This window comes from Ochotona curzoniae, unplaced genomic scaffold, assembly GCF_017591425.1.
Source record: "Ochotona curzoniae isolate NIBS_2020 unplaced genomic scaffold, NIBS_Ocur_1.0 contig_1071, whole genome shotgun sequence".
NCBI classification, from domain to species: domain Eukaryota; kingdom Metazoa; phylum Chordata; class Mammalia; order Lagomorpha; family Ochotonidae; genus Ochotona; species Ochotona curzoniae.
The window spans coordinates 22,428,999-22,456,105 of NW_024464939.1; the positions used below are offsets into that span (position 1 = coordinate 22,428,999).

Genomic DNA, 27,107 nt, shown 5'->3' on the forward strand with positions numbered 1-27,107 from the left:
GACAAGTCCATGAGAACTATAATATATGGGTTATATTTTATTTTTTTAAACTTGTGATAGACACAGGGGTGTTTGTTATTATACACATATACTATGAATTTTCTGGCCCTGTTATTGTGATCAATGGGAAAGTGAACCAGTGGATTGGAGACCTCTCTTGCATTCCCTTTCAGATGAATGAATAAACAAATATTTAAACATTTGTTTATTTTTATTGAAAAATTAGACATACAGAGAGGAGGAGACACAGGAAGCTCTTTCATCTGATGATTTCACTCCCCAAGAGACCACAATGGCTGGAGCTGAGCCGATCCAAAGCCAGCAGCCAGGAGTCTCTTCAGGGTCTTCCACATGGGTGCAGGGTCCCAAGGCTTTGGGCAGTCCTCGACTATTTTCTCAGGACACAAGCAGGGAACCGGATGTAAGTGGGGCCGCCAGGACAAGAACTGGCACCCACATGGGATCCCGGCACGTGCAAAGCAAGGACTTTAGCCACTAGGCTACTACATTGGGCCCAATAAATACGTATTTTAAAAGTAAGATGTAAGGGCCTGGTACAATGGCTCAATGGCTAATCTTCATCTTACAAGCATCAGGATCCCATATGGAAGGCGCTTCATGTTCTGGCTGCTCCAACTTCCCATCCAGCTCCCTGTTTTCTGGCCTGGAAAAAGCAGCAGAGAATGGCCCAGAGCCTTGGGACCCTGCAGTTGCATGGAAGAGCTGAAAGAAGCTTCTGGCTCCTGGCTTTGGGTTGGCTCAGCTCTAACCATAATGGCTATTTGAGAAGTGCATGAGCAGATGGAAGATCTTTCTTTCTGCCTCTCCCTCTCTCCATAAATCTGATTTACATTTCCAATAAAAATAAGTAAATATTTTTAAAAAGTTAATAGGTTTTAAAGATATTTTAAATAATTCAAATCTAAGTCTATTCTATGTGCCTAGAATATCAGACTTCCTACTTCTAAAAGATTTTTCTATCTATTGGAGAAGCAGAGTGACAGAGCTCTTCCAACACTGGTACTTGCCAAAGCCAGGAACCAGGCTCCAGAAACTCCACCCAAATCCCCCACAAGCCCAACTCCTTGGGTCAGCATTTGTGCCTCATAGGTCCACCTGCAAGAAGCTGCATCCAAAGTGTGGAATAGCTGGGACTGAAACCAAGTACTCAGATACGAGATGCAGGCAGTACTCCAGGTAGCAGCTTACTGCAGTGTGCCGTAAAGCCCACTCCCGTCTTACTTTCCAATAAGAAAAGTTCAAGGTGGCTTTAAACTGAACAAAAAATTACATAAATGGAGCTATATAGTATTTATCATTAAATTTTATGTCTTCTAAATACAAAAAAGCAGCCAAATTAATTTTCTATCAGATAAAACAAATTAAATTTTGTCCACTGGAGAATAAATTAACCCAAGGCACCTAATTAGTAGAAAAGTGTACTAAAGATTGTATAGGATCCACCCCCTTACACCTTCATATTTTCTTCAATATTCTTTTATGAAAGCATTTATGCCATTTAGAGGAGCTACTGAGAGTTTCATAGGAAGTAATTTAACAGCAAAGTCACAAGTCCCTAATGGCCACCCCTGACATGATGAGTTTCAAATTGATGAGTCTACCATGTTTGTAAAAGTATATCAGACAAATTGATGACAGTAGCATGCAGCCAGCTTTCAAAATTTAAATTGATGAGCCTGTTTCTTCTGCTTGTCACAGTTTATTGATCGCAACATCAGTGATGTTAGATGGGAACACAGGGCCTGAGGGCCCCTCGCCCACAAGTGAGCAGTAAGTCAGTTCTGGGAGAAGGCCAGTAACCACAGGGTTGACAAGCAGCCTACCCCGTAGCAGGATAGGCCCAGCACACTGAACAGAGAATTAGCATTAGAAGGGAGAATCCATCACGGTTTGACATGTGCACAAACTCCCCTGGGAAATGCTCCCAGCCTGAGCAGGTTAGCAAACAAACTATTTCAAAAAATGTGGCATTCCTTCCAGCAACTCCTTGCTGTTTTTCATAGACAGGCATCAGTTCTTTAGAAGTTTCTTGGCAGAAAAAAAATCAAAATGGTATTTCTGTGGTGGCTGTATTTTGTAGGTATGCCAAGATAATCTCCAAATAAATTCCTCTAAGGATTAGAAGAAATGTTTATATTATGAGGCCTCCCCTTGGAAATTTTGACTCAGCAGAACCTCTTAAATTGGGGAGAGAGAAAAAGCATTGTGTTCGAGGCTCTGCGTAGCCCACTAGGAAGGGGTTGCAGGGTGCCAAGGACTCTATAACCTGCCATCATCCTCACAAGGAAAGTCTCCTGTCCACTGAACGGAGGCAGAGTGTGAAACACGCAGTTACTTCTCATCCTCTTAGAAAGTGGTGGTGCTGGAAGCCACCCTGAGGGAGGCCTGCCCAACACTGATCCTGTTGTTCTCTCTGTTAGGCTGTGTACAATACACATCTCATTTGCTTTCAGTAGACACAAACCAACAGATTAAAAAAAATAACTAAACTGACAGTATCTAAACGTTTGAAAAAGTCAGTTTTCAGCATGACGCTAAAGTGGCACATCAGTCAAGGGATTTTTAAATGCTTTTGCGTATTATCATTCTTCCAGAACACAGCACCATCTGGGATCTGGTCTCCTCCAGTTTGTCTGAGTCTAGACCTGAGCCTTCTGAAACATCCAATCCAATAGGCTCAAAAAACAATATGGCTGTTTAAACTATTTGGGCCCAGCCATAGTAGCCTAGTGGCTAAATCCTCACCTAGCATGCTCTGGGATTCCATATGTGTATCAATTTGTGTCCCAGATGCTTCACTTCCCATCCAGCTCCCTGCTGGTGGCCTGGAAAAGCAGTCAAGGGTAGCACAAAACCTTGGAACCCTACACTCACATGAGAGATCAGGAAGAAGCTCCTGGCTCCTGGCTTCGGATCTGCTCAGCTCTGGCCATTGTGGCCACTTGGGGAGTAAAGCAGCAGACAGATCTTCCACTCTCTCTCTCCTTCTCTCTGTAAATCTGACTTTCCAATAAAAATAAATATATTTTTAAAAAATATTATACCACTTGGAGGTATCTCTCATTTCTAAGTAATGACTCCATAAGAAATTTTATGTAAGTTCTTAGGTATGGAAAAATGGTGGTCATGTGCAAAATCAAAAAGTCAAAATGAGGTTATAGAATAGTTTATTTTGAAAATAAACCTCACACCTACATACCATGAGAACTGAGAATCTTCACAAAGCCACATTTAGCTGGCTCTGAATTATGAATCATGTCCTGAGGTCAGCCTCTCAATATTGCTGTTAGCCATAAGACACCAATAACCACTACCTGGCAAAAATCTAAAATTATAAAGGTAAAAACAAACTTTATTATTTTGAAAAGGGAAACCCTAAAAGGTAATCTAAAGTCTATGCAGCAATCTTTCTCTGTCTTCTGGCAAACAGAATGCTGCCAAACTCTTCCACAAGGATTTCACCTTCCTAAGGGCATAAACACAGATTAATTAGGTCCCTACATCCCTCTGTAGAAGAAACATCAGTATATTCCATTCATTTTTCAATAAGGACATATATGGAACACTTGTCAATTGACAAGTTTAGAAAAAAATTTTAAAATACTGTAAAGGTTTTAACATATTGCCACTGATAAGTGGCCTCAAAACAAGAGGTGAAATACAGAAGATAGAGGCTATACCATATGAAGACAGCCAGTGAAGGAATGAGAACCAGGCAGACGGGGGAAATGGTGAAAATCTAAGGGCCTGCAGCAAGCATCCCAGACAGGAAATGAGCTGATCTAACCTGTGGAATCGGGGCACAGGCCCAGGGATCGCTGCAATAGGCAAGAGGCTCCTTCTCTAGAAAGATGAAGTGGTTCTAGAGAAAAGAGCTGATGTTACCTGTGGTCACAATCTGTGACAGCCCCATCAACAGAGCTGCCTCACTTTTTGAAACTTAAGAAAACTTTTAACTTTCTTGAGTGTCTAAGGCTATCTTGCACTGGGCATTTTTGTAATTCTTGTTTGACATCAGGCCAGATATCACTGAGCTGATTCTACAGCTGGGTTAGGTGCCCTTGCTGTGGGCTCCTGGGGCAGGCACTTCTTAGCTAAGAGATTTCCCCCTGGATTGCAAATGTCTGCCTTTACAATTAAATCACATCCCCCATGCCAACAGAAGCCACATGGTTTCTTTCCTTTCTTTTCCCCCTTCCTACCTCTTTCTCTCCCTTCCTTTCTTTCTCCCTTCATCCTTCTTTCCAGAGCCAAAGCAACAGAGACAGCAAAGAGAGAACAAGTTCCAAATGTCTACAACAGCAATGGCTGAGCCAGGGCTGCAATGGAGGCTGGGAATTCAAGTCTCCAGCATGGGTAGCAGGAACCCAAAGCATTTCAACCATTAACAACTGTCTCCCAAGAGGTACATTATCTGGAATTAACAGTGGAACATGGGGCGGAAGGGAAAAGTAAAGGGTGGGGAGGTGAGGTAGCATATCAAGCAAACCCTCTGCCTGCAGCATCAGTATCCAATGCAGATACCAGTGTAGGGATGCTTCATTGCCAACCCACCTCCCTGCTCATGGCCTGGGAAAGCAGCAAAACATGGCTCAAGTACCTGGTCACCTGTAACCCATATGGACACCAAGAGGAGGCTCCCAGCTCCTGGCTTAGGATCACCTTAACTCTGGCCATTGCTGCCATTTGGGGAGTGAACCAGTGGATGGAAGTTTTCTCTCCCTGTCTCTCCTTCTCTATAAATCTGCCTTTCAAATAAAAACATTATATCTGTAAAAAAAAAAAAAAAAAAAGTGGAGTCAGGATTCAAACCTAAGTACACCAATAGGAGATACAATGTTTTGCCTGCAAGATTAAACTGCTAACTTTGCCCTTGATTTTTATTATTTGCTTATAAACCAAAACACTTATAATGTTATAATGTCTATCCCCTACTGAGCACTCACTAAATATCTGGTGAATACAGAGCTACTGTTCAGTGCTCTAATATATCGTGTTAAACTCTATATTCTGATACAAGAGCCCAGATTTTAAAAAAACAAACATGCTTCCTACAGGAACAACCAAGCCAATTCTCCTTTCTGCCTAGGAAGTAAACTGACCTAATCAGGCAATCTAATTTTATAGGACTGCCTGAAACTAGGATGAATAAGTAAGGATTTGAAGGTGAGGAGTCTGGACTTGAACTAATAAAGAGCTATTGTGGGTTAAGAAAGGTAGGTATGTAATTAAAATACAACTTTAAGAAGATTAGTCTCTTCTGGTATGCAAGATACAAATGGGGGAAATATTTTCCTTCCTTTTTTGGCCTGTTCTTTAAGATGTGAGCAGATGACCATACAGATAGAAGCAATAAAATACAGATGCTGAGTTTGCATGGACAGAATTTAATATTCACTAACTGAGCAACGACTGCTCAAGGTGCACTATATTCTATGAGTTGTGCTATACTATAACAAAACTGTGTGAATTATATCCTAAAATGTAAGGAAGAATTTTTGAGAGCTACGGCACATGGGTGCATTTGTTTCCTGGTACAGTAAAAGCTATTTTAATCACAAGTGGAGAAGAATCTGCGTGAAATAACAAGTTATATCATTTTCATAGCATCAAACCACACTCTGGTTATTCTTTTCTTACTTTATTAGTGTTTCTGTATCAATAAATAATTTTTAAATTGTTTTACTTATTTGAGAAGGGGAGGAGAAGAGGGAATGGAAAGGAAAGAGAAGTCTCATTTGCTGGTTCACTCCCCAAATAATCACGACAGCTGGGGCTAGGATAAGAAGAAAGTCTAGAATTCAGTCCAAGACATCCCTGTGAGTGACAGGAACCCAATTACTTGAGCCATCACCATTGCCTCTCGGGATCTGCTTTAGCAGGAAGCTGGAACAGGATCTGGAGGTGAGGATCAAACCCAGACATTCCAGTATGAGACACAGGTATCCCAACCTCTAGGCAAATGCCTGTTCCAATAAACAATTATGACAGCTATGACTCCTACCTCTGATGATGAGCAGAAGTTCATTGAACATGTCTCAGGGAGCTCAAAAATTCCTTGGGTTGCAAGAGTATAAAGCCATCTGGAAGAGATAATTCCAATATGATGTGTGTTAGGACTGAAGTACTCAGCAGAAACTCAAGCAGAAGGGCAGTGTTTCGGTTTTGGGACACTCATTCCTTCTCATCCCTGTATTATGTAGTTAGAGTATCTGTGCAAAATATACACAGATTTATTTTCTTAGCATTGCTCTCTAAATAATATAGCATACTAACAGTTTCCGTAATATTTATATTGTATTAACTATGACAAGCAATCTAGAGATAATTTTCAGTACATGGAAGGATGTGTATGGGTCATACACAAATACTGTGGGAACTTCAGTATTCATAAATTATATTTGTGGAGGGTTCTACAAGCAGTGTTTTCATGGGAAGTTAGGGACAACTATCACTTTTATCAAGCACATGGGAAACTTATCATTTTAAAAGAGCCATAATTCGGATGGATTTTTTTCTGCTTCTGTACATACTTACACAACAATCATAATGACTCATAAAAACTATCTATTACATAAGCTATTGTTTCACAACTTGTTTCTCACTTTTCCTCGTTTAAAAACTAAATGATGAGGGTGGACATTGTGGGTTATGCCACATTATGGCAGTGGGTTAGGCCAAAGCTTAGGATGCCTACATTCCCTATCAAGTGCTGACTCAAGTCCCAGCTGCACTCTGCTTTCTATCCAACTTCCTGCTAATGCATGCCCATGGAGGTAACAGGTAATGGCTCAAGTACTTGCGTACCGACCCCACCCCCCACCCATGGGAGAGCTTGATGGAGTTCAGGCTTTCAGTTTTGTCATTGCCCAGCCCTAGCTGTTGGGAGTGTTTAGGACAGTGAACCAGTAGATGGAATCTCTTCTCGTCCCCACCATTTTTTTTTAAGTTTCAGAAATTCAGTGACAGTAAAACAACCCTGTGAAGAAATGGGTAAAGGAAATGAACAAACATTTTTCAAAAAAACAAATTCAAATGGCTAATAGACATTTGAAAAAAATGCTCAGGCTCCCTAGCTGTCAGGAAAATACAAATGAAAACTACATTGAGGTTCTACCTAACTCCAGTGAGGTTGGTCTATATTCAGAACTCTGCTAACAACACCTGCTGCCGTGGATGTGGGGAGAAACATACCCTCCCTCACTGTTGGTGTGAGTATAGGCTAGTACAACCACTATGAAAGTCAGTATGGAGAGTACTAAGAGAACTGAAAATAAACCTGCAGTATGAGCCAGTTATTTCACTGCTGGGAATATAGCCAAAGGATATGAGAAAGGGATCTGTAATCCTATATTCACAGCGGCACAATCTACAATAGCAAGGACATGGAAACAATCCAGACGTCTATCAAAAGAGGAGTGGATAAAGAAACTGTGGCATATCTACTCCATGGAATACTACCCAGCCATTTATTAAAAAGAATGAAATTCTACCAACCAAATGTCCCAACTAGAGACCATTATGTTCAGTGAAATAAATCAATCCCCAAAAGACAAATATTGTATGTTCTCGCCAATATAAGGCAACCTTCATTATAAGACCAATAGCCCTTTCAATACTGTTTATGCTGCAACTCATGCTTTTTGATATTTTTGGTTTTATTTTCACTTTTACAAAACAGTTTATTTTCTCTTACTAAGTTCCTCAATGACTCACAGGTCATATAGTAGCATCATTTTCTCCAGGTAGGCTTTTTGTTTTCTTTTTCATTTCTTTACCAATGCATTGGCCATTCAGTAGAGAATTATTTAACTTCATGGCATTGCAAATTTTTAAACTTTATTCCTGTTGTTGATTTTGTTTTATGGCTTTTCATTTAAGGGAATGTATCGTAACTGTGTAATAGAGACTATCACTCAAGAAGATTCATTGCAATATGCATCCCTACTTCCAAACCAAACATGGACTGCCAATAAAACTGTTGAATATATCTCAACAACAGGAGACTGGAATGTCTGCCATTGTCCATAACCACAATGTCAGGATACACTTAGATAGCAGAATGATGGGCTTATGACTGCTTATGAAGGCCTATACTATTGTTAAAATATGGGGGAAATCAGTGAAGAGAGAGGGAATTTGGGTAGGGGTAAGTGAAACCTCAGAGCCTATGAAATTGTATCATAAAATAAAAAATTAAAAAGAGATTAATTTATTTGAAAGAGTTACAGAAGAGGGAAGGAGATAGGAGAAGGCAGAGAGAGAGAGAGATTAATTTTTTCATCCACTGGTTCATTCCCCAGTTTGGCCATAAATGACCAGGGCTGGGTCAGCTCAAGGTCGGAAGCCAGGAGCTCCATCCAGGTCTCTCATGTGGGTGGCAGCAGTGTAAGCACTTACGCCATCTTCCACTGCTTTCCCAGGCACATTAGCAGGTAGCATTTGGGGTTTGAACTGGAGTTCATATGGGATGCAGGCATGGCTTCACCTGCTGCATTACAACACTGGCCCCATCTGCCTTTCAAGCAGATGGGAATAAACATAAAAATAAGTAGACTGCTTAAATATAACAAATTTATTGAAAAAAACCTTGAACTATATACATAAGCAGTACATACAAAATTATGATAAAATAATTATAATAATAAAGTAGAATATTTTCTTTAAAAACCCACCCCACACTTGGATAACTTGTCTGCTTGTTTCCACAGGAGATGTCAAACAAATATATAAAGTATAAGAACATATACAAAAATACATAAAGTATAATACAGGTGTAAATCTTTATTTTGGCTCTCACAATTTTAATAATTTTTAAATAATACCATTATTTGAAGTCAAGCACTGTCTTTCTTTCAAAATAGAAGTGACGAATTAGGCTGATCCATTCTGCAACTGTACACTGTACATCACTTCAAAATGGTAAAAATGCTCATAAAATTTACATTAACATTAATTTTTTAACCAGAAATCACATGACAAGTACAATAAAAACCAGTGCTATTTCCCCCAACAACCAGGCCTAATTTTTTGCTGTATTTCCAAACTTTTCTTTACTGTAATTCCTGCAGCAAATTCCACCAGTACATTTCAGAACTTTTGCAAATTAAGTTAGAAGTAGTTGTTCACCTCAATTCATTCTTGTGAATGGCTGTGTGGAACTCTAAACTTAAGTACAACTGCTTTATTGTTCTCTGATTCATGTAGAATAATTCTTGAATTCATGGCAATGCCAAGCTAAATGACACTGCAAAGAAACTCTTTGTTTCCAGATAAATCACTGCTTGGTTTTAGATAATGCAATCAAGAATCTTATTCATGCAGTGTACCCTCGTTAAAATTGTAAAAGTTGAGAACAACAACAAAAACTTCCATCTCCATTGAAAGAATAATCTTTATTTAAACTTATTTTCTCCAATACACATTTAATAAAATTTTAGAAGTGAAAGCTATTTTGAGTAATTTATAATCAAAGAAAGCCTCACTTGCTAAGGGTTGCTTAAGTTAGAAGCTGATCTAATACTAAAACACAGGTCTTTGAAATGCCCTCACCAAAGTCACAATAGTATAGACCATGGCAGACACATTGGTCCCAGCTAACATTCATAAAGTGTTTACTTTGCATCCCTCATTATGCAAAGCACTTTCAAATCTATTACCTCTTCCCTAAATCAGTGTATAAGATTGAAAAATACTAAAACAATCACATGTATTCCTTTGAATTCAGTGTTGCTAATAGCATGCCACTGAACTGAAGAGATAATTGAATCACTGCAATTAATACACTTGTGAAGCAGATGTGCTCCACCAACATATTACACTCTCAGAAACCTCCCTCCCAGGTACAAAGAGATTCAGAGGGCTAGGCTTGTGGCACAACAGGTTAAGCTATAAAGGTGATAGCTGCTCCACTTCCAATCTAGCTCCCTGATAATGTGCCTGGAAAAGCAGCAGAAGATGGCCTAAGTGCTCAGGTCCCTGCACCCAGAAGAAGCTCCAGGTCACAGGCTTGGGCCTGTGCCAACTCTGGCCATTGCAACTATTTGGGGACGAAGCCAACATATGAATGATCGCGTTTCTCTCTCTCTCTTTCTCTCTCTCTCTCTCTCTCTCGCTTTCTCTTTTTTTGTTTTTTGTTCTTGCTGGTTTTCCTGCCTCAGAGTCTGCACTTACTGCTCCCTCTGCCTGGCTGCCCCACTCCAGCTGTCTCTGCAGGCTTCATCTCCTGGGCTCAGATCCCTCACTTTTCAAGGCACTCTGACATCCTATTTATACACAGAGTCTCCTGGCACTTTTCTCTGTTGCACTTACTGCCTTCTTATATCCCCTGCTTTACTCTTGCTATTTCTCCATAAGGTAAGGGATTCCTCCCTGTTGCATATAATGACAACAGGCTCAGAAAACATTCCATAAACAAATCAAGCAAATGAAAACTATTTCTTGGATTTGTTTTTTTGATGGAGCATTAAAAGGGAAAGTTCAAAAGTTTGAAAATGTTATTCATAATGCTTATTCACATCCTTCTGTAAATATTAATACTGTGAATTCTTATGTCAAGCATGTCTATAAAGGGCAGAATTTATAAAATGGATGTAAGGGCTAAAAATCTTGCACTGATCCTGTTGTCCTTCTGGGTTTTTTAATGCCTGCCTCATCCTCTCCACCACCAGCAACACCCCCCTTCCTCCAACCCATCCCTTCAATCTGACACATACACATCCTATTGGCATTTCCCTAGTTCAGGCATCTAGTTTCTTGTAAATCAAAAAATGTTGCAACAGAAGGAGAAAAAAGAGAAGTCTGTTTTTAGTTTCAACAGCCTGGGTCCTGAGGAAATTCAGAGCACAGATAAATTATGATGCGTGTGAGCCACATTTTTATATCTTCAGACAAGGGAAGAAAAATTGCCAGGCTTCTGGGCTAGAAACTAGGAGAGCAACAGGAACAAAAGGAGTCGAAAGAGGTCAGTGTAGTCCTAGATAAGGGAACCTTTACCATAAGGAGCTTTCAGTTCAGGATCTAAGGCAGCAACCTTAGAGAACACCAAACAGGTTCAGAGACAAGCAGTCCCCCAGATATCCTGCCCACTGACTTCCCGCTACAACACTTTAAGCAGCAACTGACATGTCCAAAAGACACCTTGACAACAGAAACACTCATTATCTTAGGCAAAAACTTAAGGTCAATTTGGCAACTTACTGTTGCTCATGACCCAAGTTCTATCTTGTGACCTCAGAGAAGTTAAGGGTGTTCTTGGGCTTGTCACCTCATGGGTAGCAAGATAGTTGCCACAGCTCTAACATACTACATCCTCATGTAACTGCACCCACAGCCAAGGTGATGGTAGGAGAATTATCAAGCAATTAAGAAAGGTCCCTATGAGAATGATGGGCCAGGTGTTTGCATAAAACCTGCTATCTGTAGATTAGACAAAAGACATTACCCCCAAGAAAATGAAAAGATAGGCAGGGAACACAGTGGGTTCCATAGCCACAGGTAACTAACTAGAAGAAGCTGGCACTGATATCAAACCAGAGTACATCATAAAGCAGCATGTCCTCAGTGGTCACATATCTCAAGTGCTTGGCATGGTAACACATGATAACTGGAAAGTAACCATGATTCTTACCCCAGAAAAATAGAAAAGACAAAGCATACTCCTGGCAATTGAAACTATGGAGAAGAATTGATCGACTGACATGCACTCCCTACCTAAGTTCCTAATACTGAAGGTTTGACAGAATCCTCTCTTGGTACCCCGCCTGGTAAGCAGAAGTCTCAGTTTCTCAATAAAGTCTACTTATGCTTTGGTCAACTCTTCCCCCACCCAACCAGCCTACCTTGTCTGTGTCATGGTTGTTCATTACCCATGAGACAAAGATGCAATTGCAAATTCCTGTAACAAATGAGGCAAGAAGAACTAGCCTGACACATATTCTTCAAGGCAGGGAGGAAAATATTTTCTGGAAGATTATAGCAGACTTTGTATAATTCTTCGTAGTTAGGACAGTGTCACATGCCCTCCTCTCGCTGCAAAGAGACTGGGAAATATCTGGTGTGCTCACTTAGCATAGTAGGAAGTGGGTTCTACCTTTAAGGATGAAGGGGAGAGTGATACAGATAACTTGATTGAGCAGAAAGCCACTAGCAGATGCCACAATCTTCCTGACCCTGCCAATACGTTACTCATTCTCCAAGAGTGGCATCTGTCTGTACAAGACTTGCTCCCTCTGACTCATGTTTTATTATCCCAGAATGCACAGAAAAAAATCTTTTTGGGTAGATGTTCCTCTATACCTGTAAGGTAATAGCATAGGAAAGAGTAACATCTCACTCTTGTACTTGGGCAGGACTCATTGGAAGATTGGTTCAGGGTTCAGCTCGGTACCCCCGCAAGCCAAGTCTATGGGCACATTCCAGACATCATTCTATAAACCAACAATTCTTCTGCCTACCAAAGGCTCTCAGTCACTTCAGGACCTGCCATCAAACTGATCAATAGGAAAAGTCTGAGCTCACAACTGAGGGTCTTCCCCATATCAGTCTAAGTAGAATATTCCAAGGAATAATGTGAATTGCAAACAGAATCTTTTCTTGAGAAACACTGATAGTAGTAAAAACAAGATTGGGTGTTGCTTTTCTACTGAAGATTCATGTTTCTTGGCTCCAAACAACCAAAGTATCACTTCTTCAAATAAAAATAGATTTGAATTATATGGTTATCTATATCTGGTTCCATTTCCTTTTCATTTAAGATGAAATAGCCCAGCAGTCAGCACTGTGGGTTAAGCTCCCACCCAGTGGGTTAAGCTGCCACCTGCAGCACCTCATGCCATCTCATAGTGCCAGTGGAGTCCTGGATTCTCAACTGCCAGACCCAGCTCCCTGCCAATGTACCTGGGGAAGTAACAGAAGATGGCCAAAGTCATTATGTCTCTACCAGCCCTTTGAGAGACTAGATGGAGTCCCAAGCTCCTAACTTCAGTCTGGCACAGCCTAGCCACCAATCATTGCAACCAATAGTTAGGTAATGAGCGAGAAGATGGAAGATTCTCTCACCCTCTAATTGTGTCTTTCAATAAATAAATAAGTCTTTAAAATTAAAAAAGGAAATAACTCATTTATAGTAAAATTAAAAGTGGATAATTGAGCACCTAGATAAGAATGCACTAGATAAAACACCACAAAGGACATAAAAACTCACAACACTACATATATATGTTCACACATGCATACAAATATATAATATAATATAAAATGATACTTATGTAGGATCAAGGACTATTTAAACTGGTCTCTTTTGTGATACACAGAAACAATAGATAAGCAAACCAATTTGGCTTCAGACACATTGAAGCAGACTCCCCTGTCTCATTCGCTCCCTCAGGCTGAGTTGCTGCAGACCCTAATTAAGTGTGCTTGCTGCCCTGCAGCTGATGCTCCAGCTCCAACTGGGAACAGAGAAGGTGAGCTGGTGTAATCAAGGAAACAGCAAAAGAGAGGACAGTTAAGTTTCCATGTTTAATCTATGTCATGTGTGTTTAGCTCAGAAATGTCTCCTATTCAACTTAGTCTACATAATTAATACAATCTGCTAGGTTCTCATGGGTAAATATATCAATGCAAAACAAAGACAGATTGTAAATGCATCCTACATAACTTCAGAAAATTTTCCAAATTCCAAAATTTCCAAATTTCTCCACTTAAATAACATGAGTTCTGCATCCCTTATGGACAAATATGAAAACCTCATGATCCCAAAAACATCTCTTTGACAGTTTACGATAGGAAATCTAGACTGAAAGACACTCTTCACCAGCCAGGCGTTCAGTTGCTGGCTTGTTTCCTCATCCAGGCACAAAGGGATGATGCACTCCGGAAGCCAGGGCAAGCCTCCGGAATGCCGCTCAGGCCACACTTGGACAGATTCGCCGCGCACTAATGAGCAGACAAGTTCCTGCATTCGCATGGATGACTTCTCTTGGTTCTGCTTTTCAAAGTCAAACTTAATGAGAAAACGGATAGGATGAACAAGAATAAGCCTGTATTGCTCTCTCTCTGTGTGTGTGTGTGTGTGTGTGTTTAGCTTTGAAAGATAATGCACACTGCAAAGACACAAGAAAGTCAGTCTTCTTTAGCTGTCCCAAAAAGTCAAGAAGCAACAAGGACAAAGTCTATGATTTTCAAACTTGTGGCCATAACCAACAAGAAATAGATTTCATATCATGAAGTTTCACAAAATATCATTTTCCTTTCATCCTATTCTGGTCAGTTCTTTTTTCTTCTCTCTCTCTTCCTCTCTCTCCCTCCCTTTCTCATATACTGACTGAAACCCCCCTACAGTGATTCTGTAACCCCATAATGGATCTTAGCTAGCAGTTTGCAAAGCACTGGATTAAATGGTAGTTATAAATTAACCAGGATGGGCCTAGAGCAAAGGCTCAACGGCTTAAATCCTCACCTTGCAAACTCCAAGATCCTGTATGGGTGCCAGTTCATGTCCTGGAACATCCATCCAGGTCCCTGCTTATGGCCTGGAAAAGCAGAGGAGGATAGCTCAAGCCTTGGTACCCTGCACCCAGTTAGGAGACCTGCAAGAAGCTCCTGGCTCCTGGCTTCGGACTGGCTCAGCTCTGGCCTTTGTAGGCACTTAGGGAGTGAACCAGTGGATGGAAGATCTTTCTATCTCTTCTCCATAAATCTGATCTGCCTTTCCAATAAAAAAATCAAATAAATCTTTTTTAAAAAAAAATTAAAACAAACAAACATAAAACCTAGGATTGTTTTGGCCTCCCTCAGTAGCAGGTCATGAGACCCTAACATCACAGATACCCAGAAGAAAGGAACATCCTTATCCTTCCATCTTGAGGACACAGAAGAAACTGGACAGTTGGACGCCACACATGTCCCCCAGCTTTATCACCATTAGTTAACACTCCCTTCATTCAACCATGCTTCTCCACAACTGCTTAAAACATTTCTTTGGGTCCTGATTTACTTATAAAAATTCCCATGACATGGACAATTTACATTAAATAAATGTATATGCTTTTCTCTTGTTCACCTGTTTTCACCATAAACCTGGCAGTCATCAGGAAGCAGGATAACTGCTCAGGAGGGGTAGCTTTGGCATCGTGATGCTCACCCACCAGGTGGAACTGGGAAGCATGTGGCTAAGAAACTGCTCCTGCAACACCACAGCAAGCTCATGCAGGTGAAGAGAGGAAGCAGCCATTCTCAAGAGCCTTTCTTCACAAGGACATCATCCCGCTCCTGCAGGTGAGACACATGGGGAACCACACACTCTTGGTGATGGAGCTTGCGAGCAGCAGTCAACCCTGGAGCTACCTGATGTTCAGGGCAGCCTGCAGGAGGACACGGCCAACTCCCTGTTCAGCCAGAGCTTGTTGGCCAAGGACTACGTGTGAATTGAGAAACTTGCTATTGGAGTTCTGTATGAATGACAAGTTAGTCGATTTTGGCCTCAGCTACTGATTGACTGAGGGAAAACTAGTGAAAAGTTATATAGGATCCTGGAGTATTAAACCTCAGAAACATTTTTGCAAATGGGCTATGATGGCTCCAAGGCTGACTTTTACTGTTTAGGGAAGACCCTGTCTGTTACAGTAGTGTTCTTGCCCTTCCATGGGAGGAATCTGGAGGAGCTGTGTCTTGAATGGTCTTTTTGTTTTCTTTTTTTTTCAGAGATTTATTTATTTATTTTTATTGGAAAGTCAGAATTACAGAGATAAGGAGAGATGAGAGAAAGACCTTCCAGTGGCCAGAGATGAGCTGCCAAAGCTAAGAGCCTGTTTCGGGTCTCCCACGTGGGTGCAGGGTCCCAAAGTTGGAGGCCATCCTCTGTTGCTTTCCCAGGCTTCCAGCAGGGAAATGGAGCAACCAAGATACAAACTGGCACCCATATGGGATGTGGGCACATACAAGACGAGGATTTTAGCCACTAGGCTATCACGCCAGGCTTTCTTGCATGGTTTCTATGAAGGCACATCCTATCAGTCCAGTCCTGAAGGAACTCTGGGATGGCTGCTGACTATGGATGCCTAAGTGAGAGCCACAGAAGCACTTATGAAGATCTACTGGTGGTTTAGCCCCTTCCAAGAAGCCGAAAAGAATAAAGTCACACTTGTGCAACTGTTGGGTTTCCTCCAGGGCCCAGAAGCTCAGAATACCTAGCAGGTCTCAGCTTGCTGCCAAGCACTGGAGTAGTGACACAATCAGGTACTCACTACCACAGCCCCAAGTCCATACAGCCAGCCCTGAAAGCCCCAGCAGCCTCATAGCAAGAAGCGGGCATCTCTGGCTGCAGCCATGTGTCACAGCCTTGCTCTTCAGCGGAGTTCACCTGTTACACTTCAACTGGAGTAAGGTCTAGAATGAGCCAGTCCTTCCCAGCCCTCAACCCCTGCCACCTCAGAGCCACCAGGAGCCAGAGCCAATGTCCTCTGATGTAGCCTCCATGCTTAACTCTCCCCTACCTAGCCAGCTGTAGGAGGAGAGGAGCCCTCATCTCAGCCCAGCCCCTGAACCAGCCCCCCGGGGCTTCAGTTCCATCCCCAGCAGTCTTAGTGCTGGTGACCACAGGGAGACAGAAGCTGTCCCAGCAGCTGAGTCTGGGAAGGCGTTGACCTAACCACTGCGTTGTGAGAGAACCAGGACAGGGAAGGGGTCTGTAGGAGGCTTGTCAGGACCTTCCTGTGGGCATGTTACATCCCACCAGTCCCAGCAACCGGCCCTGGCATCTGTTGCAGAAAAGCGGCCCTCCTGCAGTCTAACTTGGGGTAAGTCATGAGGACAGGACTGTAAGCTGAGTTGCCCTATAATTTCCATTTTCCTGAGCATTATGAAAATATTCAGGGGTCAAAATCCTAACTGCATGCATTGACTGGATCCTGTGTGATGTTTGGGTCACTGTGTGCACCTTACTAATGGCTAATTGAGTTGACTGGTATGTGGATCACCACAGAAAGACAAATGTTGTCTGATCTCACTGCTGTGTGGATTCCAGAAAGGCTGACCTCATAGAAGTAGAGAATAGGATGATTGTGCCCAGAGGCTGTAGTGGAAGAGGAGGGAGGATAGAGAGAGGCTCAAAGCCAACACAATTGCACATGAACAGGAGGGACAGGTTCTGAGCTCTCTAGTGCAGCAGGGAGATCCCAGTCTATAGTGAAAGTCACTGCAACAGAGCTTAGAGTGACCATATCCAATATTCCCCTGAACTGTCAGTGGAGGACAAGACCCACCTCTGAAGCTCATGGACCCTGACAACATGGTATGTAGGAATAACCAGATATGGACTCAAACAGCTGCAGGTGGGAGCCAGGCATGAGGTGTGTTGTGTGCCTGAAGCCTTGGTTCACCAGAAGACAGAGGGGAGCCAAGTACCTGGAGATTCTCTGTAAGGGTCATCAGGGTATTGGTAGCATCCTGGCCTTCCAAAGCCACCTGCACAAAGCACAAGCGAACCTAAAGAAAGGCTGGAGCCTGCCAGGAGAGGAGAGGACTCCTTGGGCACTATCTGGGGAACCTATCCCCCATGCCTGCTCATCTTCTCTTCCATGTTTCTGAGGGAGGGAAAGATGGTTCATAGTGAATGACCCTCTTCTTTCAAATATGACAGTAAAATGGATGCTCCCCCAAGACGGATCACAGTTCTGCTGTTCTGCATCCTTCTCTACAGAACTGGGGCTCAGCATGCTCCAGTTTGAGCAAGGAGTCATGTCATACTTGAAGTTCCTCTGGAAGGTTAAAAGGGAAAGTGATTTGAGAATTATCAAGATCATCCCGAGTGAAAAAGGATTCTGGATGGCACTCCAGGGGTAAGGCTCTGAGCCATGTGCAAGACCGAAATGCAGACCTGGAGTATGATCTCTCAACACATGTGTGACCTGGATACCACTGTCAGAAGGTCCAGTGGAAACACTAGATCCTGCCAGCATGTGTGCATCCTGCCCCATGGTTCACAATGCAATGACCAGATCCCAAGAACTAGACCTCATTGGGAATCACAGAGGTGGCCTGGATGGGGGTCCTTGGTTCAGGTTCAGGCTGCTTGACTGCACTGTTAAGTTTCTGGCCTAATCATGCCCAATTCCTTGGGCCTTTGCATAATGACATTTTCTCCTTTTGGGAGCTGTGGCACATATCAGTTCTTCTTTAGGAAGCTTTCAGCTCAAGTCCAGTCCAGGTACGGGCCTTCAGCTGGCCTAAATGCTGGTGGTTAGAAGAGAGGTTTGTGGGAGATCACCACTGGATTTCCACCTGCCTAGCCCATATGGGAAGCCGATGGCACATGGCACAGTGTGTCCTTGGCTGAAGCCCCAACATGGCCTGTTTGCTGGCATGAAACAAGAGCGATGTCTCTTTGCTCCTTTAAGGAGCTGTGCTAGGACTTCCTCTGTAAACAACTCTGGGAAGTCAAATGTTACATTTTTCCCACTTTTCAGCAGCTAACTAGTTTGCCCTGAGACAAAACTTCCTGGGCTTCCTGATCTTTAACTCACTGGAGGGTCCAGAGAGATAGACACATCTGTTAACCAGTCACAATGTCATTGTTGGCTGGAAGTACTGTTGCGACCACCCTTCTGTCTGCTCCCTTCTCCTGCAAAAGTTTGTGACTTCTCTCAAATAAATGGACATCCTTCACCAGCAGTTTGTCTCCAGTGTTTCTGTAGCAGAAGAACACTGTCGCCTCACCCCTTGGTGGTCTCCTGATGGACAGAAGACCGCTGAGAGAGGTTGAAATGCTAAGTCACATTAGAAAGTAATTGATCCTTTTTTTTTGGAGAGGCAGAGACAGAATGAGAGCACTCCCATTTGTTTGTCAACTCCCCAAGTACTCACAATGGCTAAGGCAGAGCAAAGGGTAAACTCAGGAGCCAGGAACTCAATCCAGGTCTCTCACACAGATGGCAAGAAACCAACCACTGGAGCTACCACTTCTGCCTCCCGTGGTCTGCAATACTGGGAGGCTGCAGGAACAAGCCAAGACCAGGAGTTAAATCAAGGCTCTCTGATATGGATTATGCTACATTAATAACCATGCTAAATGCCCAACCCCCAAAACACTTCTTAATGTTTAACAATTCCCAAGATTCCCATCTTTTGCCCCTATAGTTAATGTAATAAATTTATGCTTGTTCAAAGCCTCTGTTTTTTCCATTTCATGTTTTCTTACACATTTTTCTGTCGGGTGCCTTGTGTTCACCATGTCAATTTTCCTCAAATGTGGTGGGAATCCTCGATGCAAGTTATCTTTATACTCAAGAGTCCCTCACCTAAGAACAGACTACCCCTTGCAATGGGTAGAAGAAAAATGGGCAGGGCTGCTGAGCCTTCTTGGGTAACAAACACCGTTTGAATCCTGCCCTGCTCACATCCTGCCTATACCCGCAAACCAACTAGACAAATCTCTTATGGAGTGGCACAGAATCATCCATTAAAACATTAAAACACAATGGCCTACCACTGAAACAAAATGTATTGTTACCAAGATGTCCTTTCATTAAGTTGTAGCAGTTTTCAGGCCTTGACATAAACAAACCTCACCAAGAGTATCAGGTCATTCAATAAAATCTTAGTGAAGACACAGGCTATATGACTATATGATCTGGCCATATAAACCCTGTCATTTCCCTTTACTCACGCTGTTTAAATCAAGGCTAACTCCAACTTAACTCTGCTAAGGGAAATTTATTACTTCACATAATTTAAAAGACCAGGCACATTTCAGACTGAAGGCAATTCTGGATCTTGGAGCTCAAACTAAGTCATCAGGAATCTACTGGCTTACTTTTTTAAGGTCTGCTTTGGTCTGTGTTGGCAGACATTCTCGGCTTTTATCCACCTCAGTGAAAGAAAGATGCCCGCTTCTCCTACCCCCTCTTGAGCTACCATCCTATAGTAGATAGAGAAATGCTTCCTTCTCAGTGGTTCCAACAAAATTTCAGGGGTATGTCTTTTTTCTTTTTAAAATCTTTTATTTATTTGAAAGGTAGAGAGAGAGGAGGCACAGAGGTAGGGTAAGAAGAAGAGATCTTTCATCCTCTGGTTCCCTTCCCAAATGCCCACAACAGCCAGAGTTGAGCCACAGCACACTGAACCCAGGAACTAGGAACTCAATCCAAGTCCTCCCACATGAGTGGCAGGAACCAAATCACTTAAGCGTCTCCTGCTGACTCCAGGAATGCGTCTAATGGCCTGCCAAACGTCATGTCCCCAATGCTGACCTTTGCGTTGCCTAAACCTACATCAAGGGTCATCCCTGAGATAGCCAATCTACAATGAGAAGGAAGAATGGTCAAACTCTCCAAGGAAATTCAAGACACCATCACTCAAAAGAGGCTGCCCACACAATCAAGAACCACCTCACATGAACCAAGCTGTCTGGATTTGTAGAAACAAAGGATTCTTTAGGGGAAATGACTACAAGAAAATTCAGGCAGGTAATAATATTCATAGTGATAGTTCAGAAAATGTAAGAGTAATGAAGGGTGCAGCAGGCAGAATAATGATCCTTCAAATATGTCTATACCACAGTGCCCAGAATCTGTCTCACTGCTGCCTTACTTGGCAAAGGAGGTTTAAAGATTATGGTCATAGAGTTTTAAAAACATTTCTTATTTATTTCACTTATTTGAAAGGCAGAAAGAAACTGACTTGGGGTTGGGAGAGAGATTGCTCATCTACTAGTCCACTCCTCAAATGCCTGTGACAGCTGGGGTTGGGCCAGGCCAAGCCAGGACCAGGAGCCAAAAACTCAAGAACTCAATCCAATCTCCCTTATGAGTCGTGAGGACCTAAGTACTACACTTGATCTTAGCCAAAAGGCCGAGAAGCTACTAAACCTATCACTTGCTGCTTCCAAGAGTTGTATTTTCAGCAGGTAGTTGGCATCAGGAAAGGAATTGAGACTCCAATCTACCTGGGACTCCACTTAAAACCAGTGAAGCTGGGATGCAAGCATCACAAGTCATTTCTTTTCATATGAAAGTAATTTAGGGTCCGGTGTGTGGGTGTAGCAAGCTAATCCTCCAGCTGCAACAGCTGGCATCCCATGTGGGAGCTAGGTATGTCCCGGCTGCTAGAGCCTGGTGCTTCTACAACCCTGTAGAAGACCTAAAAGAAACTCCTGGCTCACACTTCAGAGTGGCCCATCTCTGGCCAGTGCAGCCATTTAGGGAGTCGATCAACAGATGGAAGATCTCTCTCTTTCTGTAATTCTTTTAAGTAAAATATTAAATCTTTCAAAGATAATAATTTTTAAAAGAAATCTGGTAAAATCACAATACGTGGAAGTAAAGCAACACATTTTCAAGTAATCAATGGATTAAAGAAGAAATCGCTAAAGAAATTAGAAGCGCTGGAGCAGTAGCCGAATTAGTAAGCTAATCCTCAACCTGCAGTGTCAGCATCCCATATGGGCATGAGTTCATATCCAGGCTGCTCTACTTCTTGTGGGTTTTTTTTTTAAGATTTAGTTAATTTTAAAGATTTATTTTTATTATTTTTTTATTGGAAAGGCGGATATACAGAGAGGAGAGACAGAGAGGAAGATCTTCCGTCCGATGATTCACTCCCCAAGTGAGCGCAACGGGCCGATACTATGCCGATCCGAAGCCAGGAGACTCTTCCGGGTCTCCCACGCGGGTGCAGGGTCCCAAAGCTTTGGGCCATCCTCGACTGCTTTCCCAGGCCACAGGCAGGGAGCTGGATGGGAAGCGGGGCTGCCGGGATTAGAACTGGCGCCCATATGGGATCCCGGGCGTGCTAGGCGAGGACTTAACCACTTGCGCCACCGCGCCGGGCCCGGGATTTAGTTAATTTTAATTGCAAAGTCACATATGGGGAGTGAAGCTGCTAGGATTAAAACTGGTGCCCATATAGGATCCCCAGTGTTTGCAAGGCGAGGACTTCAGCTGCTAGGCCACTGCGCCGGGCCCAGGGTACTCCACTTCTGATCCAGGTCCCTGCTTATGACCTGGGAAAGCAGCAAAAGATGACTCAAGTCCTTGGGCTCCTGTAATCAATCACATGGGACACCCATAGGAGCATCCTGGTTTCAGAGCAGCTCAATTCTACCCAATGCAGCCATTTAGGGAGTGATTCTGCAGATGGAAGATCTTTCTTTCCTGTCTCTCCTTTCTGTAAATCTCCCTTTCAAATAAAACTAAATACACCTGAAGAACTAAGAATAGAATATTTGGCATCATGGTGTAGCTCCATTTCCATTCTAGAACCCTGCTAACATGCCTGAGGAAAGCAAGTGATCGGGCCCCTGCCACCCATATAAGAGACCCAAATGAAGCTCCTGGCTCCTGACTTCTACTGGCTTTGATCTGGCCCAGCCATATGGGAAGTGAAAAGTATTTGGGTTCAAGTTCTGGCTCCACACCCAAGCACACCTTCCTGTTCATGCACACCCTTAGAGACAGAAAGTGACAGCTCCAGTAGCTGTGTCCCTGCCACCGCATAGGATTGAGTTATTGGCTCCTGATTTTGGCCTGGTTCAGCCCGGGCTTTTGTAAGCATTTGGGAAGTGATCCAACAAATGGAAGATCTCTGTCTCTGCATCGCTCTCCTTTTCATTTTCGCATTTCATGTAAATAAATAGTGTATAAAAGAAAAACAAAAAAGGGGGTAGGTATTTGGCCTAGTGTTAAGAAGCAGGTAAATGTGCTCACATTCATGGGACTGGTGTTTAGCACAGCAGTTGGGTCACTGGTTTAGGACATCTGCATCTGTAACAGAGTGCCTGAGTTTGAGTCACAGCTCTACTTTCTTCTTAGGTTAAATTAATTTTTTAAAATTTTAATATTTATTACAAATGTAAAGAGGTCCCAGACCCATGTGGGCCTCTGATTAAGATGGAGAGAATCAGGATGTGGGGGAAGTTGAGTGAGAGATGTTTCAGTTTTCTCTCCTGTGTCCACCAGTGGGAAAAGGAGGGGAGAGAATGCTGTTCCTTCCTGTCACACTACATCAATGTCCCTACTTGCGGACAGAGACAGTCATCTGATATCACCTTTGAGGCCCCCGATGTGGGGAAGAATGTTCCAAGGGTGTTATTTGAGTGGTCTTGATTGTTCTGAGAAGCTGTTGGCTTCATTACACCAGAAGTGAGAAATTTTGAAGCCTGTAGGCTGCCTTTGTCTATCTCAGTGTGTCCACCGACCTAAGTGCTTATTGTAGAGCCTGGCTTGGAATGTCGTTCATCCTGTCCTTTTTTCCATCTCTTGATGAGGTACTAGAAGTCTTCTTTTGGCTTAGATGACTTGGCTGTCTTGTCTTTTTGTTCATCTGAGTATGCTTTCCATTCTTGTACAAGGGTCAACAAAGTGGCCCAGTCCTACAACATGCGTTCCAGTGTCAGACTACATGTTTGTGTGATTTTCTCTGAGGTTACAGATCAAGCACAGTGGTTTAATTGTGAAGCCCTTGGGTCAGACTACATGTTTGTGTGGTTTTTCCTAAGGTCATGGATCAAGCTCAGTGGTGGAGTTGTGAAGCCCCCTAAGAAATTTCACCTGGGAAATTCTCAGACCTTGCTCTTGATTGTACCAGTTGACATAGGGTTGAGTGGAGTTCGCCCCCTATACCAGCCAACACACAAACGAGTGGATGCAGTTCCTGGACAGTCCTAGCTGTCACACATGCCAGAGGGTGCTGCAACCTAGCAACCCAGTCCATTACCATTACCCATTCTCATGCACATCAGTGTGTGCTGTGGCCTAGTCAGAGCAACCCCTACAAACACCCTACCATGTTTGTCCTCAACCCAGATTCTCTCACGTGTATCAGTTGCTGTGGCTTAGCCCAGGCTGGCCCAATCCCAATCCCAGCTCTCACATGTGCAGGTGGGTGTTACAGCCTACCAGCTCCACTTTAAATTCCAGCTTCCTGCTAATGCATATCCTGGAAAGCAGCAGTAATTGCCAAGCAATTGTGAGAGACCGGGATTGAATCCTAGCTCCTGTATTTAGGCCCAATCCAAACTTGGCTGTTGAAGCAATAAGTGAGCAGATGGGAGCTCTTGCTCCCTCCCTTACATATGTTAATTTATTTTTCAAAAAAGAGTACCAAGCTAAATTGAAAGAAAACAGAAAGAAGGAATAATCCCTAGAGAATAAATGAATAAAGGAGAAAAGCAACAGAGAAAATAAAACCCACAGCTAACATCAGACAGTAAAAAAAACAAAACAAAACAAAAAAAAACACCTGAATGCTTTCTCCAGAAATTGGAACAAGACAAGCATATTAGTTCTCTTCATTTCTATTCAACATTGTAGTAGAGGCTGTAGTAGAGCAATTAGGCAAGAGAAAAACAAGCAAATAAAATACATCTAAATTGACAAAGAAAAAACTGTTTCTATGAGCAGATAGTAAGATCTTATATACAGAAAATCTTCAGGAATATACCAAACATTATTCAACTAAAGAAATGAGTTCAGTAGGGCTGAAGCATACAAGATCAATATTCAAAATCAATTTTGTTTCCACTAGCAGCAATGAGAAAATTCAAAATATAGTGAGGAAACAATTCCATTTATAATAGCACCATAATAAAAATATTTGGGAACAAATGTTACTCCTAATTATACTCTGCAAATTGATCCACAGCAATGTCTATGAAAATCCAGGTTAAGGGATGGACACTGGATGCACCAGTTGAGATGCCCACATTCCATGCTAGAGTACCTTGGTTTGAGTCCTGGCTCTGCTTCTGGTTGCAGCTTACTGCTATTCACGCCCTGGGAGGCAGCAAGTATTTAGAACTCTTCCACTTGCATGAGAGACCCAGATTAGACTCTGGGCTCCTGACTTTGGCTTTGTCCAAATGGAGCTATTTTAAGCATTTGGGATAAAAGATCTCTGCTCCTATCTTCCACCATCTCTCTACCTGGTCAATAAATAAAGTTCTAAAATCTCAGTTACTTTTTGCTCAACTTTGACAAGCTTATCCTACAATTCATACAGGTTAGGCAACTGCTGGAAATGCTTACATCCTATCATTATGAGGTCTAGTTCAAGTCTCTGCAACTCCACACTTTCAACCTAACTTCCTCCCTATGCACCAGGGAGGTGTAGATAGTTACCTTTGTGTCCTGCCTACCACGGCAGCAGATTCATAGCAAGATCCCCGCTCCTCGCTTCAGCCTGGCCCAGTTCTAGCTATTGCATACATTCATGGAATGAACCAGTAGACAGAAAATCCCTTTCCTTCTGTCTCTCCCATATCTTCTGTCACTCTGTTTTCAAATAAGTAAGTCTTTAATAAAATTCATATGTAAATACAACAGCTCCAAGACAAAGTAATCTTGAAAAAGAACAAAGTTGGACAACTCACACTTCCTGATTTCACACTTACCACAAAGCTATTTTAAGGTGATTAAGACAATGTGACACTAGCAGTCAGCTAGACAAACAGATCAGTGACCTATAATTTAGAGCATAGAAATCTTTTATTTCCTGTCAGTGATTTTCAACATGGATACAAAGACAATTCAATGCAGCAAATCACAGGCAACAACTGACAGCCTGATATCCACAGGAAAAATAAATGGGGCACCCTTGCTTAACTGCACATCATAAACAAAACTTAGTTCAAAATAGGTTATACACCTAAAAGTAGAAGTGAAAATAATAAAACACTTAGAAGAAGAAAATAAAAGCAAATCACTGTAATCTTTGGTTAGATAATGATTTCTTAGATGATTTGACAAACCTGGGTGAGAAAGGATTTAAAAATTTACTTTAAGAAAGTCATCAAAGGCCTGGCATGATGGCTCAGCGGCTAAATCCTCACCTTACATACTCAGAATCCTATATGGACGCTGATTCGTGTCGCGGCTGCTCCACTTCCCATCTAGCTCCCTGCTTATAGCCTGGGAAAGCAGTAAAGAATGGGCCAAAGCCGTGGGACCCTGCACCTGTGTGGAAGACCTAGAAGAAGCACCTGGCTTTGGATCAGCTCATCTCTGACCACTGTGGCCACTTGCGGAGTGAACCAGCAGATGGAAGCTCTTTCTTTCTGTCTCTCTCTGTAAATCTGCCTTTCCGATAAAAATAAATAAATCTTTTTAAAAATTATTAAGAAAAAGTCCCACAAATGGAAGAAAGTATTTGCAAATTATTTAGCTGATAATGAGAACTTCTTTAAAATATATTAATAACTTTGGGCCTGGTGGTGTGGCCTAGCAGCTAATAGCCTCGTCTTGATCACACCTGGGATCCCATATGGGCACCAGTTCTAATACCGGCAGCTCCACTTCCTATCCAGCTCCCTGCTTGTGGCCTAGGAAAGCAAGGCCCTGGGACCCTCCACCCATGTGGGAGACCTGGAAGAGGTTCCTGGTTCCCGGCTTCAGATCGGTGCAGCACTGGCTGTTGCAGTCACTTGGGGAGTGAATCATCAGATGGAAGATCTTCCTCTTTCTCTGTCTCTCCTCCTCTCTGTATATCTGACTTTGTAATGAAAATAAATAAATCTTAAAATATATATATATATAAAGAACTTTTTATAGTTAAACACAACAAGAAGATAACCCAATTAAAAACTGAGGAAAGGATCTGAGTAGATATTTCTCCAGATAAGATACATAACTGCTAATAAACACATGAGAAGATATTAAACATCAATAGTCACTAGGGAAATGTAAATTAAAACATCATTGAAAAACCACTTCATATCCACTAAAATGAAGAAAGCAAAATGCCGACAGTAAGTGATGTGAGCAGGTGGAGAAGTCAGAATCCTCATACTTTCATGATAGGACTGTACTTTTTGGCAGACACTCTGGAAAACAGTTTGGTGACTCATCAAAAAGATCAACTAAAGCTTTGCATGACTTGCAGATTTCCATAACTCAGCAAATCTGCTCCCAGGGGTACTTCTAAAAGAGATGACACCATGTGTGCACACAAAAATTACACATAAATATTCATAGCAACATCATCCACAATAACCAAAAATAGAAATAACCTGAACATCTATAGAGAGATGAATATACAAAATAAGGTATATCCACACAATAGAAGATTTTTCATGAATAAAAACAAATGAAATG

The 27,107-nt window shown here is 42.3% G+C and overlaps 1 protein-coding gene across 2 annotated transcripts in view; it reads right to left on the reverse strand.

Moving 5' to 3' along the window:
* Positions 1-27,107, reverse strand: part of LOC121165829 (serine/threonine-protein kinase Sgk3) — a 131,467-nt gene that overhangs the window by 93,064 nt on the left and 11,296 nt on the right. The window contains exon 2 of one of the 2 annotated variants that reach the window (XM_040994798.1): positions 6,026-6,104. The exons of the other annotated variant lie outside the window; for it this stretch is intronic. The gene's annotated coding sequence lies outside the window, so the exon portion shown is untranslated. The remainder of the gene's footprint in view (positions 1-6,025; positions 6,105-27,107) is intronic. 2 annotated transcript variants of the gene reach the window in all.